Source organism: Schistocerca piceifrons, chromosome 2 (assembly GCF_021461385.2).
Source record: "Schistocerca piceifrons isolate TAMUIC-IGC-003096 chromosome 2, iqSchPice1.1, whole genome shotgun sequence".
In the NCBI taxonomy this organism is placed as follows: Eukaryota; Metazoa; Arthropoda; class Insecta; order Orthoptera; family Acrididae; genus Schistocerca; species Schistocerca piceifrons.
In genome coordinates, this window is record NC_060139.1 from 1113835498 (window position 1) to 1113855661 (window position 20164).

A 20164-nucleotide genomic window follows, 5' to 3' on the forward strand; every position below is an offset into this window, starting at 1 on the left:
CAATACGTATAACTTAAACTTGAGATTCTTGAAAATAAAGCTAGTCAGTATTTCTTAACAGTACTGATTGACGAGCAAAGTCTTAGTGGACATATGTATAAAATTGTCATAGGTGTCAATATAATGGAAGGAAACATTCCACGTGGGAAAAATTATATATAAAAACAAAGATGAGGTGACTTACCGAACAAAAGCGCTGGCAGGTCGATAGACACACAAACAAGCACAAACATACACACAAAATTCAAGCTTTCGCAACAAACTGTTGCGTTTCTTGCTGTATGGGCTCAATTTCTCTTCTTGGCTTCATTCAGTTTTACATACAGTAACTCAACAACTCGCAGCTATGCTGTAAGCTGTTTGCAGTCTTCAACCGAGGCATTTTTATGGAAATTTGCAGGCAAAGCTTCTGCTCCACAAAGGAGTTACATCAATCACTGCTGCCTACAAACTGTGTGACTTACTTCCCGCACTTGCTCAAGGTAGCACGCCAATTCGCCTTTCGCACCTTTTCCACTCCCCACAACCATTTTCGTTTCAAACAAAAGCACACTGGCTTTTACATAACACCTATTTCTTACATTGTTCCTAAGCATGACCATTTCTTAAATTGTCAAATTTACATCAACATGAACAATTTATACACACAAATATTTTTAAATACAAAATGTTATCAAAACATTATTTAGACCCTTGGTATCCTTTGTAGAGGACTTGGGCAGGTTTGTCCCATCCTAGTACACATTATTTTGTTACTTCCATTCAGATATTCCATTTAGCTACATCTATAATAATTCCCAATGTTCTGCCTTTTGAGGTGTCCAGTGCGGGTTGCTCTCCACTTCCTGGGTGTACTGTATCGAGTTAGTTTTTTCAAATTTCCACATGGGTTTATCAATGTATTTTGTAACTGATATTTCAGCACCAATGATAACTTTTGTGAGCCAATGTACACTCCTTGAAAAATGTTTCAGTACTACTATTGAGTGATTCAGTGGTAATTTGTTCTCATCAGTGGAAAAGATGGATGGGTCAGGTTTTGTATCAGTTTCCATCTGCCTGCCCAAAACGTTTTAAATTCCTTGGCATCAAACTTAGATAATTTCTTGTGTGTTGATCCATTCGAACAATGGTTCTCTATTTTTGTCTCTATTTATGTATCTCCGGGTTGTGTTTTGGAATTAAAATCTTAAACATATACGTGCTGTCTAGTTGCTGTGTGTAAGACTAGTGTCAGACACTTTCCGTTAGGTGATTTGTGGACTGATGTAATAACCAGGCCTTTGAGTTTTATCCTAATTACTTCTACATCACTAATTTTCTGACAGCTTAAGCCAGCATAATCCAAGAGCTGTTTCTTTTTTCATTTATTGTGGATGCACCTAACAATTGAGAGGAGTATTGATATTGCTTTACATTGCATAATCTTGCATGTAGCTGCTGAATTATCACCCAAATGCATTTCCTATAGAGCTATAATACTGATGGCATGCTCATCATCTAATTTGCTTTGGTAACTGCATTTGTCACTTGTTAATCCTACGTTAATTTGCATAATATGGACACCTTGCCTGATAATTTTTGACTGTAAGCTCTGAGAAGTGCTGGACCATCTTTTGTGTAGAGTTTTTGCTGGCTGCTCCTGCAGTCACACTGCTTTGGTGCACCATCTCGGAGGTTGTCTACATGCCACACAACAGTCTTTTTGGTGTCCAGTGTGAATGATTCACTGGTAAATATCCTGTCCCATACACTTTTGTTTGTAGACAATACTTCTGTGTTAGCTGAAAATAGAAACCCTGAGCCAGGAAGCAGTAGTCTCAGTACCTCAGAGAATTAGTTTCAGGTAAAGTATATGGATCTAACATATCTAAAATGCACATGGTTTAGTTTGGAAACCACACAAACACCCAAATGTACACACCCGCACTAGCTGCAGGGGGGGAGGGGGGGGGCAGAGTGATTGGAGAAGACAGTACATGGTCTGAATGGGAAAAGATTGGTGTGTACAGAAGAGAAAAGGTAAAGTGATACAGTGGGAAACAAATTAGCAGAGGTTTAGGTCAGGTGGATGGCACTAGATGTGCTGGAGAGACAATTTCCACCTGTGTAGTTCAGAGAAACTTGCACTGGAAGGGAATATCCAAATGGTATGTCTAGTGAAGCAGTTGTTGAAGTGGTGTACAGCCTCTTGGCAACTGGAATGTCAAGTCTGTGGTTTGCCACAGTTTCGTGCTAGACATTACTGTGAGTGAACAGTTGGTTACTTGTCATCCCTACATGGAAAATTGTAAGGTAATTGCAGCATAGCTGATTTTTAACAGGTTGCTTTTGCACATGATCGTGCCTTTTATATGGTGGGAGATGTCTGCAACTGGACTGCTGTAGGAGGTGGTGGGTGGATTTGTGGGACAGGTCTTGCACCTGGGTCACTCACAGGATTAGGGGCGGACAAGGATGTTCTCTAGATTGTGCGGGCAGTGGAACACTACTTTGCAGGAAGCGGGTAGTATCTTGAGTACAGTATACCCCATCTGAGATAGTCAAAGCCCCAGTGAAGAATGTGGTTGAGCTTTTCAAGGCCTGGGTGATTAGATGAGTGCTGACCATTGTCTGGTTAACAGGGTTACAGGTGTGAGATGAGGAGATGGCACGGGAGATCTATTAATGAATGAGACGGATAGGATACTGTGGCTCTGGTAGTGCTATTGCCATATTTAGACAACTCCTGCTTTCCACTGGAGATAGTGAGTCCACGTGCGACAAGGCTGTATGGAAGAGACTTTTTGACATGGAATGGGTGACAGCTGTCAAAGTGGAGGGAGGTACTGTTGGTGGTTGGTCCACTTGACATGTGTTTATGGATATCGACGTCTAGTGATATGGCGCATTGAGTTGAGAATAATCAGGTTAAGATGATTTGGGAGTAGGTTTTTAGGTTATGGAAGATGCAGTCTATACCATGAGTCCAGATCATGAAAATGTCTCAATTGCTCTGAATCAGACAATGGGTTTTAGGTGTTGACTGGATAGGAAGGACTTCTGATGGCCGATAAAAAAGTTGGTATAGGATGGCACCATGCAAGTACCCATGGCAGTACTACAGATTTGTTTGTACAGGGATAATTGCTTAAAACCTACACCACAAACGTTGCAGAAATGGAAAGTGCTATTGATGTGTGGTTTTCACACGATGGATTGATAGTTGGGGGCTTATGCTAGTAACCAACCAACAGATTGTAGTGATATTAGAAAGTGCATTTTTTGTGCAAACATACACTTTTTTAAATGAAACTATGCCTATTGGTATTAACTAAAAGTAGGGTAAATTAGTCTATCAGGGGTGTTTGTTGCAGGAGTCTAGTGTGAGCCATTCACGAGATATCATATTTTGAAAAGTTCCCACGCCAACACTTGTACATTAGCTGAGGTAGCACACACCAAAGAACAGTCCAAGTCCATACACTAGTTATGTGGATTGTGACCAGTAATGAGACAATTGACCATCACAGGCTGTGTTCAAAATGACCACTGGCAGCAACAGTATATGCTCCCATTCTGGTATGGAAAGACTGCTGCACACATACCAGTATTTCAGCAGGGACAATCCGACAGGCTGCAGTAATACATCATTGCATATCATCAGATGTAGTTGGTATGCCCTTGTAGACAGTATTTCAGCTTTCCCCATAGAAAAAAAGTCTGCAGGCATGAAATTTGGCGAATGGGTCAACCGAGATACAGGTCCTCTGCATCCAATCTAATGATTTGTAAACAGTTTGTGAAGCCATGTTGTACTCCGTGCACTGTGGGTTGTACAGCCATCGTATTGGTACCACAAGTTGCTCCTAGTCTGCAGAGGAATCTCTTCTAGCATCCGTGGAAGATGATTTGTTAGGAGGCTGTGATACTTCTGCACATTCAGTGTTCTTTCTAAGAAAAATGGGCCTATGAGCTGATGCTTCACTGCCCCACACCACAGGTTTACACTCCAAGGATGCTGACATTCCACCTGCCACAGCCAAAGAGAATTGTTAACAGACCAATTGTGCTTATTTCAGCACTTTACCAGGCCACGATTGTTAAAATTTCCTTCACCACTAAACAAGATACATGATACATCTGGAGTACCCTGTCTTAATGCCCATGTATGGAAGTTAACACAATTCTCTTGATCAATTCCATGCAGCTCTTTATAGAAAGGGATAAACCTATGTCAATGGAGAATGCATAGGACACTTGCCCGATTAATGCCATTTCCACATGCGATTGTGCAAGAGGTAACATGTGGATCAACTACTTGTTTCATCTGTTATGTTGCTAAGATTTAGGCTATGACTTCCATATAACTGGTTGAAGAGGTTGATAAATGATTGCCGAGATGCTTGACATTTATTGGTATTTATTGCCGCATATACTGTACAAGAATGAACTGCATTCTTCGTACACTCTCCATACGCCATGAGCATGTCACCTTTTTCTGCGTTGGTAAATCCCATCGTCCACTCACGACCTACTGATTGGACTGTCACGCACTTACTGACTTGCAAGTCACAATGAACTCGAGGAACACACACACAAACACACTGCAAGGAAACAACATCATACCTAGCAACTACCCACACACACAAACACACTGTAAGCAAACAACATCATACCTAGCAACTACCCACACACACAAACACACTGTAAGCAAACAACATCATACCTAGTAACTACCCAGATTGAGTGGCACAAACTAGTATTGGTGTGGAAACTTTTAAAAATACTGTATCTCATTGACAACTTGTACTAGAATCCTGCAACAAACCCCACTGACATTCTGATTTACCATATTTTTAGTTTGTTAATGTCAGTAAGCACAGTTTCATTTAAAAAGTGTACATCTGCACAAGAAAGGATTTTTACAATCTGATGATTGGGTAACAATAATGAGTCCCTGACTACCAATCCATTCTGTCAAAGCCACAAATCAATAGCACTTCATACTTGTGGTGCGAGCTTTAGGCATTTCACCCTGTGACTTGGTCTTCAAAAGTGAAATAATTGTGGGTCAGGATGTGATTGGGTAAGGGGATTAGGAAAGAGGTGATGGGTTTGGTATCAGGAGGATGTTTGGAAAGTGAGGCCATGGGCATGGGGGATGTTGCATCCATAGTAACCAGCAAGGAGTCATGTGGTAGCAAAACAGGAACTGCAGAAAGGCGGTGAAGGAAGTGAGCATTGTCTTCACTGTAGGATGGGAGGTTACAGACAATGGTTTGCATGTGATGTTCAGTGGGAGGATTGTACCCAGCCACAGTTGGACAAGTGGAGAGACCTGTGTAGTTGGGTTTGTGTAGTTTTTTTGGGATGGACTTAAGGTCTTGGAGAGCTGCTGGAGTCTTGGAATTCTAGGATGTGATCATGGTTGTAAGGTTTGTATGCAGAGGTGTTAGAAAGTTGGTGAAGACTCTCAGCCACATAGTCACTATGATTCATGAACACTGCGATGAAGCTTTTATCTGTGGAAAGATGATAAGGCACGGATTAATTTACAGGATATGGGTAGCTGTGTGTTACATAGGAGTGATGTTGGTCTCATTAGGGAGGATTTAGGAAAGGAAAGTAAGGCCGGGTTAGAAGTGACGAATTCCTGAAAGATAACCAAGAGATGACTGGCTGGAAGGGGAGGTTCAGGGTGGGAGGGAGGCTGGAACTGTTTTAAGCAAGGTTCTATGTGAGGTTTTTGTTGGCTGTTATTAGTGGGATGCATCATCATCATCATTTAAGACTGATTATGCCTTTCAGCGTTCAGCCTGGAGCATAGTCTTGATCTATTTCTACAGTTTTTATACCCCTTCCCTTCCAACACACACACACATTAGCCACCAAGGAAGAGCCTACAGCTTTGATTCAATACCCCCCCCCCCCCCCTTCCAGTCATACCCTCATACCTCCCTAATGCACATTGAAGAAATTTCCACTGCAGAGATTAGGTAAGGAAAGAAGGTCCTTTATAAGTCCAGCACACTTGAATTTAGGTTTTGGGCTAAAGGTGAGGCCTTTAGAAAGTACCAAGACTTCTGCAGGGCTAAGAGTTGTGGCAGAAAGGTTGACAACAGTTTTACAGGATTGGTGTTTAGGATGTATATATCTCATGGATGATGGAGGAATTCATTGCGATTGTGGAAGATGGAGTATTGAACAAAGCATAGTTAGGGAGGTATGAGGGTATGACTGGGGGGGGGGGGGGGGGTTGAATCAAAGCTGTAGGCTCTTCCTTGGTGGCTAGTGTGTGTGTGTGTGTGTGTGTGTGTGTGTGTGTGTGTGTGTGTGTGTGTGTTGGAAGGGAAGGGGTATAAAAACTGTAGAAATAGATCAAGACTTCACGACAACTAGCAGGTTTAAATGGGTGGGTGTTGTAATAGATATGTGGAGGTGGAGGTGATGAGGCTAGCACAGGATAGATTAGTATTGAGAGCTGCAGCAAACCAATCTTCAGACTACCACAGCAACAACAAAAAGGTCATAAGATGGAAACAATTTTGCGTTGTAGTAACTCCCTCTGTTTCCACTCCATGTAGTTTTCACTTGTGGTAATGTGGCGTGTGTACAGAGATTTATCGGGCGTTATTATTTTTTATTGTACTGTATTAACAGGATTTATCAAGAGTGGTGATAACATCAATTTGTGACAATAAATCTTTGTCATGTGCAATCTATAATACTGTTGTTCCATTTGTAATAAACAATTTCTTTGATGCTGTTTTCCCCAAATAAGCCTAAATTTTACTGTTATTCACATGGACAGAGGCAGAGTAAGACATGGGAGATAACTTCAGCTGATCTTCGAAGATCAGTTTCTTGAGACAGAGACAGTGTCATTATTATTATTGTTATTGTTATTGTTATTATTATTATTATTATATTGAATTATTGTTAATTAATACCCCCTTAAGGAGAGCAGTAAAGCACCATCAATTTTGAAGGCTTTTTTTCTGTCTCTTTCGTTTGTCTTTCAAAAACTTCTCATGTATTCATTGTGATTCTTCTTCCTCTCTTCTGTACCATTCTTCCCCATTTTCTTCTCTTTCAATATCTGCTGAAATTTCTGTTTTCCAGTTTTTTACTCTGTATTTTTTCCTGTCTGTGATGTCTTCTGTGGAGATGTTTAGTTTCTTGAGGTCCTCCATGGTTTCCTATACCCAGTTGGTTTTCCCTTTATTAGTCATAACGATATAAAAAATATTCTTGGTAAGTCTGTTTTGTGCATAATTTGTATGTGTCTCTAGAACCTTGTCCTTCTTTACCTGGTGTTGTTTTTAATCCTCTGTTTGTATTTGTACAGTTCTTTTGTCAATATGTTTATCCAGATCCCCTCTCTCTGAACTGGCCTGTAGATCTTTCCTTCTGTTTTTCCATCTCTTTGATTTTTGTTCTTCCCTTCATTGCTGTTGTTCTGAGGTGTACAAGGCCTGTGGTAACTACTGTACTACAGTGTCTTAATTTGGCATCGATGGAAAAACTTCTTTTGTTATAATTGTTCGATATAAGTCTGAATACCTTATGTAGTTTTGTGATTCTTTTTTCATTGGATGTTGAGTTCAGTCCCATTTTCTGTGTAATCTCTTCCAGGCACTGGAAACTTCCTTCTTGTGATATCTTTCCATACTTTGTTACCAGTGGGTGTCTGTCTCTTTACATTGTGTCAATGTACAAGTTTTTTTCATGTGAGATTTGTAGTCCCATTTTGACTGAGATTTGATAAAGAGTTTGTAGAGCTTTTTTGTCTTCTTTTCTGTTACTTGCTCTACAACATGGCATACGTGACCTCGGCACTTGTTTCACCACACATGCCACCTGGATTCTTCCGCCAGACACCAGTTTCTCAGAACTCCGCAGGTGGGAACTAGCACTACAACGTGTCCTTGGTTCTCACCACCCACCTCGCCTTAATTTACGTTAATTTCTCCTGTCTCAGCATTTCTTCACTGTAATTACTCTTTGCTTCACTCCGTTTTAGCTTTCTACATCTTTCATTGTCTTTTCCGTCTATTTTCACTGCCCCCTCCCACAGCTGTTGCATACAATACACTTAGCTTCTCACTCTTATTAACTCATGTACAGTTTTAGTAGTAATATCTGTCTTGCATATTACCCTGTCTTCCACCTTTAAGCTCTCAGGTTTCTGAATCTTGCCCAATGCAGTCCCCAACAATTAGTCTTTCCTTCTCATCCTGTACGGTAAGTCACCCATGACCCACGGTTCTGGGTAACTTTCCCAAAATCTACTCCTTTTCTTAGATCTCTCCAGTCCTTTTCCTTCACCCTTCTTGCTTCCCCTGCAACCCTTCAGCCTGAAGAAGGAGTCACTGGCTCCAAACGCTTGCCTATCACAACAGTCTTTTATGTGTGTGTTCTGCCACTGCTTGGTGAGTAGATTTTTTATCTATCCAATTAAATAATTTTATAAAGAGTATCTGTGTGTGATGTTTTTATTGGTATACAACTTGTTATGAACAAAATTTATTTTTACCATTTAATATGTTTCCAGATATTTACCAGTGGTAAAGATGAAATTGGGTTGATTGTGCTTGGTTCTGACAAGACACAGAATCCACTTGATTACCCAAATGTGAGTGTGGAATTCCTCTTGCACTGCCTACATGGCAGATGACATCCTTTGTGGAGAAATCTTTACATGAAAGTGAAATAAAAACAGATTGGATAGATGGTGTTTTTGTTGGCATGCAAGTCTTGAAAGATGAGCTAGAGTAAGTATTTAAAGCTGTCTGTTTCATGACATTCCTGGAACATGTTCCAGAATGTGTGTTACACAAATCACAGTGACATAGTTGTGACTTTATAAACTTGAATCAATATGTTTTTGTAATGAAAAAGAAACAGAAGGCACAATACCTGCAGAAATAGGAAATTTTTTTGTGTGATTTTGCTGTATGAATGTTTTTTACAGTTTTTCAGCTCAATAATTAAGGAGGTATTGATACAAGGCTTTGCCAAAAATCCATCTGTCACCTACAATTCCAGGCCTGTCACTGGCATTCCCTACCCCACAATATGACTGGGCCACCATGAAAGCAGCCACATCATTGTCAAATTCACTGAAACTACTGCATCACAATTTGCTTCAGTATGGCTGCTGTTGTGGTCTTCAGTTTGGTTTAAGCACTGCGTCAATACCTTCTCTTCATAGCACTCGGAGGTCGAGATCTGCGACTGTTTTTACAAATGGCAAGAGAACTTTTCCTCTAGTTGCTTGTTTTTCAGTGAAAGATGCAAATATTTTAGAATGTAGTGCCCTATGTATATCTGTTAGAATAGCCACAAGGTCTGAAAGTTATTTTCAAATGATTGAGCTCTTCTACAGAGTATTGAAATTCACAGATTCTTCCAACCTGGTCCACCAATGTCTTACATACTCCTCTTCCTCCATGGATTGTTTCCAGCATTTGGAGATGAAACATTAGGCAGCAAAACGTGCCTTATAACCAAAATCTAATGAACATATAATTAAATTAACCAAAGATGTAATGTTGCACTCTCAGGTAAGACTGATCTTGAATGCAAAGCCAAAGTGGAAATTAACTGTACACTGCAACATTCATCTCACTTTTTGTTATTGAAATTATTCACAGTGCCATAGGGAGAACTGAGTTTATGTGTTTTATAGAGTCAGATACACGCTGTGGCACAGGGTGCTGTCCATTATTCTCCTGACTATGATGTGCAGGAATGGTAGTCTTTCTTCTTCTTTGGTCTCCATAGTGAATTTGATTTTGTGGCGTGTGGAGTTCAGATGTACAAAGAAGTCAAGAAGTTTGTCTCTTCCATGAGGCCAGATGACAAGTGTGTTATCCACATAACAGAAGAAGAAGAAGAAGAAGAAGAAGAAGAAGAAGAAGAAGATGGATTTCCATTTGGATGACATCAGCGCCTCTTCCTCGAAGTGCACCGTAAACATATTCACAATCTCTGGTCAGAGTGGGCTGCCTATTGCGACTCCATCTGTTTGCGGGAGGGGGGTGTGCCACGAGTCAGTGAAGTGGGAAAGTTGACCAAGTAATATGCGTGACGTGTCATACCTCGACCGATATTGAGAACAGAATAAATAATTCAGAGGCATTACTTTTCAGCACTCCCATGCATATTCTGTATGCAAGAAAAAGCTTATGGAGCAGGTTTCTCATTCAGAAATTCTATTTCAGTGTTGGTTGTTTACACGAAGTCCGTGTTAAGCATAATGGAAGAAGGAGAAATGTTTATCAGCATTCCAGATTTGGCAGTGGCAGGCTCATGGTCTGCTGAGGCTCTGGTTTATTGTTTCACTATATTGCTGCGTGCATTGCTCAGAATCTCATTTTGTGCGAACATAGAATTGGTAGGTTCAGGAGGGCCATGCTAAATGCGTGCAGGGCCTCAGTAGTGCCACCCAACTAGCACCTGAGAGGGCAGACAAGTGTTCACTCATGCGTACGTGATCCTGCAGTGAAGTTGTGTACATTTAGTCAGGAAGTGGGCTTGTATACAGTGAGACAAGTATCCACACAGACAATGTGATGGCATCTGGAGCAGCACAGACTGTCAAGCCCTTAATGCAGCTCTAGAGAGAGGTGAACTGACAGCGGTGCAACTGACAACAATGCCAGACACAGGAATGGCACTGTGTCATCATATCAGATGAGTCTCGGTTCTGCAACATCGTCACAATTGATGTACTTGTGTGTGGAGGCTCTGATGCCAACAGACCTGGACAGATTGTACCTGTCATTCACATGCGGGTCCAGCATGTGATGTTATGGTATGGGGCGCAACTGGATACATGTCACAACCTCTGGTTCACATAGCCAGTAATTTGGACAGCAGCCATTGCATTTGTGTTTTGTTAAGGCCTATCGCTGTGCCCTATTCTCAAGGGCTCCATGATGTTATCTTTTAACAAGATAATGCAAGACTACACATCACCTGAGCTGTCCTGAGCTACCTCGATACAGAGTGTGTTCCACTGTTGCCGTATCCAGCATTTTCTTCAAATCTGTCACCTGTGTAGAACGTCTGTTCACTGGATGCCAAGAGATGGCTATGCCACCAGTCGCCAGCCACCAGTCGCCAGCCACTACAGTTGATGAACTCTGACATATGACATACAGTTGAGTAGCATGAAATGATGTACCCATGGCTGTAATCCAACCTCGATTTGATATCCAGTGTGATGAGAGCTGTTCTGCTGTTCCAGTTTCAATACTGAAATTCATATATTATTTTTATGCTATCCTAACCAGATTGGACTGTGGTGTCATACAGCATAAAATATCTTACAACATGTTGAATCAGTGATGAGAAGTGTAGAACAGCCAGCAGGGGCAAGATGTTGGCAATGAGACAGCTTTTATGTAGAACAGCAGTACAGTGTTTCACAGTGCATAATGCTTCCGCAGATTGAGAACAAAATGTGTGGTTTGCTTTCATCCATTTTCACAAACATAGCCTTGAAAAATAATGTTGACATTACTGTGCATTCACTCTGAGGCATATTGCACTCTGAGAATGTTCATCGAATTCAGTTACTTTGTATTATATTTCAGTAACAGTGACATAATAGCAAATTGGACTGTATGAGTTTTTATGGATTTTTTTTCCAGAGACACCCTACCATTTCTTCAGATTTATTTAATTTGGGTATAAATCCTTTCCAGCATATATGCTGTACACAAAATGTTGAACATAAAATGTAGCTATCTGCTGATTTAACATCTTGCTGAGTATACCAGTACAATGTTTTGTTGTAACAAATAGTTCAATGTATTTTACACACTTATAAACTGATTTATACAGTTATAGTAATTTATACCATTACATTAATGTTGTACCTTAATGTTCTGGAAGACGATATTATAAGGTGCCTCATACTTTTCCTGGATGATAGAGTTGTCTATAATGAATTATTGCCTGAAAAAAATCTGCACAAATTTGAGTCAGATCATAACATTTCAAATTGGTCCAAAGATAGGCAACTGAGTTTAAGTTTTCAGAAATGTAAATTGGAGCACATCACAAAACAAATAAAAGACAGTATTGTATGACTACATTATCAAATAATCACAGTTTTAATTGGTCAACTCATACAAATATCTGGATGAAATGAAATGGTGACATAGACTCACTTGTAGGCAAAGCAGAATGCAGACTTCAATTCATTGGTAAGATACTGGAAAATGTAATCAGTCTATAGAGGACATTGCTTACAAAATACTTGTGTGGCCCATTCTAGAATATTGCTTAAGTATGACCCATAACAAATAAGGCTAATGGCAGACATTGAATGTATACAAAATAGTGTAGCATGATTGATCATAGATTTATTTGATGCATGGGAGAGCATCAAGAAGCTACTACAAATTGGAAATGCCAGACAAGTGAAGATAGATGCCAAATATATGACAAAACCCAACTTATGAAATTTCAGGAACCTGTATTAAGTGAGGTATTTAGGGATTATACAATAACCGCATATGTATCACTCCTATAGGGACCATGAAGGCAAGATTAATTACAACATGCACAGAACCATTTAAAGAATCATTCTTCCCACACTCCACATGAGCATTGAATGGGGAAAAACCATAATGTGTGGTACAACAATGTACTTTGTCATACAACCCACAGTGGTTTATACAGTGTGCATGGAGACATGGAATCAGTTGACAGTAGCTGGGTAATGGTTCATATTGATTCCCATTTCCCTGTTGCAGTAGGTGATCTCATGCCTCTAATTATTTTTTCATTGCTATCTTAACTTGCATTCTTCAATTCAGTTTATTAACCCTTCTTATCTCTTTGTATTAGGGCAAATGTACAGTTAACTTTTAAGGAATTTGTATTTTCAATTTATCAACTGGAGGTTTGTTTCATATGCAGCAGCAATGTTACAAATTATTTGTTTCAGTTTCTTTAGAATAATTTGCTGTTTCACAGGTGCCTTGAAGAAAATAAAAGATCTCGAAAGTGTCTTAATGACAACCGATGGCCTCATGTTGACAAGACAGCTGGTTGCCTTGCAGAGGGCAGGGCTTGACGGTCTGAACATCAGCTTAGACATCCTGCAGTCCCAATGCTACAACCAGATCACGAGGAGGAAAGGCTGGGAGCATGTCATGGCTGGCATAGATCTAGCCTTGCAACTTGAATACGACCCTGTGAAGGTATTACTAGTGCAGCTGTCATCGCATGCAGACTTTCATAAGCAAAAGATATAAATCTGTTGTTAAGAATATCAATACAAGAATCACCATTTTAAAGCAGTACGCCCTCACCCTCGCCCCCATCACCGCTCCCACCCTCACCCCTGTCTCCACACTGCAGCTGTAAGTGAAGGAAGGTATATTAAGACAGAAGAAGTAAATTTTAGCTGACGATGCTAACAGTTTCATAGTTTATACAACATAAAAAAGTATGCCTTGCAAGTTTACCAATTAAATATCTTATATTTTCCTCCCAAGAGAGTCTTATGAGACTCAAGATCTTTACAGTTTCTCTTTTTTTCTTTTGTGTCTTTAGTTTAAAATAAGTTTCCTCTAGTGTGGTGTTGTTTTGAAACAATAGTCGATTGTTTGGAAAAATTATTCTTAATTCTGTAGTCACACTTTTGTTGTGTCTAAGTACTACTGGTTTCAGTAGCAAGTACCAGCATCAGTTCATCTTATTATCAAAAATTTCTTTGCAAAATAAAAGCTGACCACTGTGGCCAAGCGGTTCTAGGTACTTCAGTCTGGAACCGTGCTGCTGCTACGGTCGCGGGTTCGAATCCTGCCTTAGGCAGGGATGTCCTTAGGTTAGTTAGGTTTAAGTAGTTCTAAGTCTGGGGGACTGATGACCTCAGACGTTAAGTCCCATACTGCTTAGAGCCATTTGAACCATTTTGCAAAATAAAAAGCTTCTGTACAACTGCAAACTAGACATACCAATTTCAGGGTGCAGTTCACATCTATTGAAAGCACAACAGTGACCTTTACTTTTAGTAGATAAGACACCTACTGGGGTAAGTGACTTGATGACTGCACACAAGAAGTTGTCATTTATTCCATATGTAGCTACCATGCAGACTCATATTTTGTATTAGTTTGTCCTTACTCTTCCAAAAGGTTAAACCTTGTCTCTGCAGCCACAGCTTCCTCTCTTCAGCAGTTGTCTTCATCTCCATGTGTGAAGAAAATCCCATTCATTGATCATATTGTTTAAGTAGGATGTTCTCAGTCATCCCCTTGTTTTCTTACCTACGATCTTGCCTTCAGAAATGTTTTTTAAAAGATTATCGTCTCCAGTTAAGTGTCGAGTGTATTTTGCTTTGCCCTGGCCTATAACTTTCAGTGGTTCTTTCTTCTCTCCTATTTCCGTTAATTTTTCTGTCAATGCAGCTAGTTCTTGTACTTCTCCTCCAGAACCACATTTCAGCAGGTTTGAGGTGAGCTTCCTTTGGCTTTTCTAATGTATAGATTTTGCATCTGTGTTTCAGAACACTCCACACAAAGGTCTTTACAAATATTTTCTTAATGTGGAAGCTGATATGTTTATTCAGTTGCAGCTTCTTCTTATTTTGGAAGGAACTCTTCACCTGTGCTTTTCTTTTCTTGAATGCCTTGAAATATTGATAGTTTTCTTGCAAAATGCTACTGAGATAGTGAATTTCAGTTCCTTTCTTGAGTTGCTCATTGCCTGTTCTTGTGTCAGTCCTACCTCCACCTCCTTTCTTGTCTGTAGCCATAACTTTTGTCTTCTTTGTATTCATTTTTAGCTTTAGTTTTACCACTTCTTGATTTAAGGCCTGAAACATTTTATTTAGTTCCTACTCTGATTTACTATTGCGATGTTGTCAATCTGCAGTGTATATGCATGCAATTAAGTTTCCATATCGACATCATGCTCCAAAAACCACCTAACTGTGTGCGGCAGGGGGTACGTCTCATGCCACCAACTGATCCCCTCTGCCTTGTTCCACTTCTGTATTATCTCTAACTTCTCAAATTTTCTTTTCGTGATCATTTCGTGAATTGTATATGAGAGAAACTATTATGTTGTCAGACTCTTCTCGGAAACTACTCTCTCGAAATTTGGGTAGTAAATCTTTCCGTGATGCACAACTGCTCTCTTGTTGCGTCTACCACTGGAGTTGCTGAGCATATCTGTAATGATGTCACAGCGACTAAATGATCCTGTGACAAAACACTCCGCATTTCATTGGATCTTCTTTCTCTCTTCTGTCAGTCCTACTGGGTAAGGACACAGAGGTAATTTACATTCACTTAAGATTCTTCCTGTGAATCTTAGTCTGGCATCTGCTTTTCTATTGCTGTTTTATGTGGTCATTCCACTTTAAGGTTGCTCTGGATAGTTACTTCTAGATATTTTATGGTAGATTCTGTTTCCAGCAATTTGTCATTAATAGTGTAGTTGTACAGTATTGGCAGTATTGGATTTCTTTTCCTGTGTGTGTGTGTGTGTGTGTGTGTGTGTGTGTGTGTGTGTGTGTGATATGTTACATTTATTTATGTGCAGGGTCAACTGCCAGAGCCTGCATCATTCACCAATCCTCTGCAGGTCATTGTGCAAATTGATACTGTCTTCTGTTGTTGCTACTTTCTGATGGACAAGTGTAGTACCTGTGAACAATATTAAGGAGCCTCTGACACTTTCTACTGGATCATTTATATACATTGTAAATGTAATGGTCCTATCGCATTTCCTTGGAGTATTCCAGAAATTACCTTTTGATTCTTGTCATCTTTTCTTTGTTGTTGTTATTACTTCCTTGATGAACATATTAAGGAAGTAAGGTGATAGAAGGCACCCGTCTCTCACTGCCCTTCTGGTTTTCCTTCTTTCATATCCAGTTCAGTACTCTGACTTTTGTATATACTCAAAATTAATCATCTGTCCTTCCACTTTGGACATTACTTTAAGGAATGATGATATAATGGTAATCTGTTTATTAAACAATATTTTAAAGATACACTATGCTTTCTGATCATATAGTGGCTTGATGATGGAATTTGATACTGAAATTAGTAATCATTAGACAAAATAAAAGTGAAGCTATAATAAAAGAAAGTAATATTTTGGATCATGTCAGTTGTTGTTCCAAACAACAGCACGTCAGGAATAGGTTAAAATGGCTCTGAGCACTATGCGACTTAACTTCTGAGGTCATCAGTCGCCTAGAACTTAGAACTAATTAAACCTAACTAACCTAAGGACATCACACACATCCATGCCTGAGGCAGGATTCGAACCTGCGAATGTAGCGGTCATTCGGTTCCAGACTGTAGCGCCTAGAACCGCACGGCCACTCCGGCTGTCCAGGAATAGGTACTAAATTATTTGTCTGCTGATGACCTCACAGCTTAGAACACTAAAACACAAATGTTAATTGTTTGTTATGTGCCCTGGTGGAGTTTACAACTGTTTACAGTTCATGATTGGCTGTTGGAGATTGGGCGTTAATCACATAGTGTATTTAGTGCACAGTGCAGAAAAAGGCAGTGTCCAGAAAAGTAAACAAGTGTAAAGGCAAAAGTTTCATGACAGGATGTTGTGTCACCATACTTGGAAGACAATTATAGCCAAAGACAGAAATTTAGAAGAAACTGGCTCATTTGAGCTGCGGAGACCTACTCGAGGATTCTTAGTAGATAATTGTTAGCACAGTAGAATTTACAAAGAGACAATGTCAGTTCGTGTGAGGGAAGGTTGATTGGTAAGTACCTATCAGCTTTCTCATAAAACTCACAATTTGAAGAATACACATCAAGGAAAAGGTAGAAGTCCAACAGTGTCAAATATAGACAATAATATGGATCATCCAACAGTTTTGCAAAATCCCCAGTTGTACTTACTTTACTTACTTACTTACTTACTTAATAACTTACTCAGATTTGCTGTGTACCATACAAGGAACTGGTTTCCACTAGTTCACTCGATCAGCTGCCACGTTCTCACCTTCCTCCAAGTTTGTGTCCATGCATTGAAGATTCATTGCAAAAGTTCCAAGTGTTAAAAGGTCTTCCTGTACATCTGTATCTGTCCATTGATTTCCACAACAGTGTTGATTTTGGGATTCTTCCACCTTACATGCGTAGAACATAACCTGCAATCTTCAGTCTTCTTTCAACAATAATTTTGTGCAGGCTGTCTAGACGTCGTATTCTCAGCACTTCATCGTTTGTAACTTGGTTGGGTTAACATCTTCAGAATTCATCTCTAGCATTGTTGGTGAAAAATATGGAGACTGTGTGCTGATTTTACTGACATTTCCCAAGTCTCACACATATAAACGATAAAGGAGTACAGTCAAAGCTTTGTTGACATATTACAGACCTAATTGCCATATGGACTGATTTTCCAGTTCTGCTGGTGATTTCTGCATCTGTGACCTCATTATTACATATAAAGCTACCAAGATATGGAAATCTGTCAACATCTTGTAGTATCTTCTATTGCACTGTAATCGGGGAAGAGACGAGTAATTTCCACTTACTTTGCACATTCTGTTTGCCTTATCTCCATTAATTTTCAGCCCTACACAATAGGGCATTTAATGAGAAAGCAGATAAAAATTAACTTGATGCCCTCCAAGGAGACGGTCTCTACTAAGTCTCTACTCCTTCAAGTCTGACTATGTAAGTGTAGACCAGACATGGTTTAAATTCAGAGAAATAGTATCGACATCAATTATGAGATATATACCAAATAAATTGAAAGGATACCAAATAAATTAAAAGGGTGGTGCACAAAATATGTCAAAACTCAGCTGCAGAAGCAATGAGAAAAAGCATGTCAAAATTTAAAAGAATGCAAAATCTCCAAGATTAGCGATGTTTTACTGAAGTTCGAAACTTACGGTGGGTTTCAGTGCAAGATGTGTTTAATAGTTCCCATAGTGAAACTTCGTTTTGAAATCTGGAAGAAAATCCAAAGAGGTTCTGGTTGCATGTGTAGTACACCAATGGCAAGACACAACCAATACCTTCACTGCGCAATAGCTGTGGTAATGTTACTGATGACAGTGCTACTAAAGCAGGGTTACTAAACACGGATTTCTGAAATTTCTTCACCAAAGACAACAAAGTAAATATTGCAGTATTCAAATCAAGAACAACTGCAACTGTGAGTAACTTAGTAGTAGCTCTCCTCAGTGTAATAAAGCAGTTATGTTTCTTTCAGAGAATGCTGATACAATAGCTCCATTAGAAATCATATATAGCCGCTCATTTGATAAAGATCCATACCTAGAGACTGAAAAGTTGCTCAGGTCACACCAATGCTCAAGAAAGAAAAGAGGAGTAATCTACTAAATAACAGACTCATATCACTAATGTTGATTTGCATTAGGATTTTGGAACATATATTGTGTTTGAATATTATGAATTATCTCAAAGATAATGATTCATTGATAAATAGCCAAGATAGATTAAGAAATATCGACCTTTTAAAACACAGCTAGCTCTTTAGTCACACAAAGTAATAAGTGCTGTCGACTGGGGATCTCAAATTGATTCCATATTTGTAGATTTCCAGAAGACTTTTTGAAACAGTTCCTCACAAGCATTTTCTAATCATATGGCGTATTGTCTCAGTTGTGCAACTGGATGTGTGGTTTCCTGTCAGAAACGTCACAGTTCATAGTAATTGATGGAAAATCGTCAAGTAAAACAGAAGTGATATCTGACATTCCTCAAGGAAGTGTTATAGACCACCTGCTGTTGCCGATCTACATTAAGAATTTAAGAGAGAATCGGAGCAGTCCTCTTAGATGATGCTATCATTTACAGTCTTGCAAATCATTTACTGTCTTGTAAAGTGATCAGATGATCAAAATGAACTGCCAAATGATTTAGGCTACCTATCCATATGATGCAAAAAGTGGTAACTGACCTTAAATAATAAAAATTGTTATGTCATCCGCATGAGTAGTTAAAGGCATCTACTAAATTTTGGTTACATGATAATTCACGCAGATCTAAAGGCTGTGAAGTCTACTGAATACTTAGGAATTACATTTACAAATAAGTTAAACTGGAATGCTCACATAGATAATGTGGTGGGAAAGCAAACAAAAGACTGTGATTTAATAGTAAAACATTTAGAAGATTAGGATTACTAAAGAGACTATCTACAACTATACTTGTCTGTCCTCTTTTGGAGTATTCTGCATGGTATGGGATCCTTACCAGGTAGGACTGACAGAGGACATCATTTAAAAGTTCAAAGAAGGGCAGCTCATTTTGTATTATTGGGAAACAGGAAAGTGCATGCCACAGATATCGCATGTGAATTGGGGTGGCAGTCATTAAAGCAAAAGCATTTTGCTGGAGCAGGTTCTTAAAATTTCAATCATCAACATTCTCCTCCGAATGTGAAAATATTTTGTTAGAGCCCTCTTACATAGGGAGAAATGATCATTGTAATAAAATAAGAGAAATCAGAGCTTGTACGGAAATATTGAAGTGTTTGTTTTTCCTCAAATGCTGTAGGGGAGTGTAATGGTAGATAAATAGGTTGAGGGTGGTTCTCTGAACCCTCTGCCAGCATTTAATTGCGAATTACAGACTAGTCATGCAGATATAGATAATGTAGATAGGCTTTCAATATTATGCACTGATTCTCTAATTTTATACATTGCTCAAATACTTTCGTGGCGCTTTAAAATAACACTTTACCAGTCTTCTTAATATGTATTTAGATAACCAGGTTGATAAGATGTTACAACAATACTCTCTTATTACTCCCCAGTTTTGGGTTTTATTAATGAACAAGATCACCGCAGTGTTCCATAACAATTATGGGCTGAAGTTTCCTGCTGATGGAACCAATATGATTTTCTGTGTTTCTGAGCATACAGGTTGTGCACGCTGTTTGGAGTCTGGTGTATGCTGAATCAAATGTTTTTATTGTTGTGATCTTCCATCTGAAGATTGGTTTCATGGAGTTTCCCATGCTAGCCTATCCTGTGTGACCCTCTTCACCTCTGCATAACTACTGCAGTGTACAATAACTTGAACTTGCCTACTGCAGTCAGTTTTTGGTCTCCTACAGTTGTTACCCCCATTATATTCACAGATGACCACATATTGTGGAAATTACATACTGTAATGTAGGATGCAATAATAAC

General features: G+C 39.3%; 1 pseudogene; it reads left to right on the forward strand.

Annotated features, from left to right (window-relative positions):
• The first annotated feature begins 885 nt into the window (after nucleotides 1-885).
• The window catches only part of LOC124776171, a 64479-nt pseudogene continuing 45200 nt past the window's right edge, over nucleotides 886-20164 (forward strand).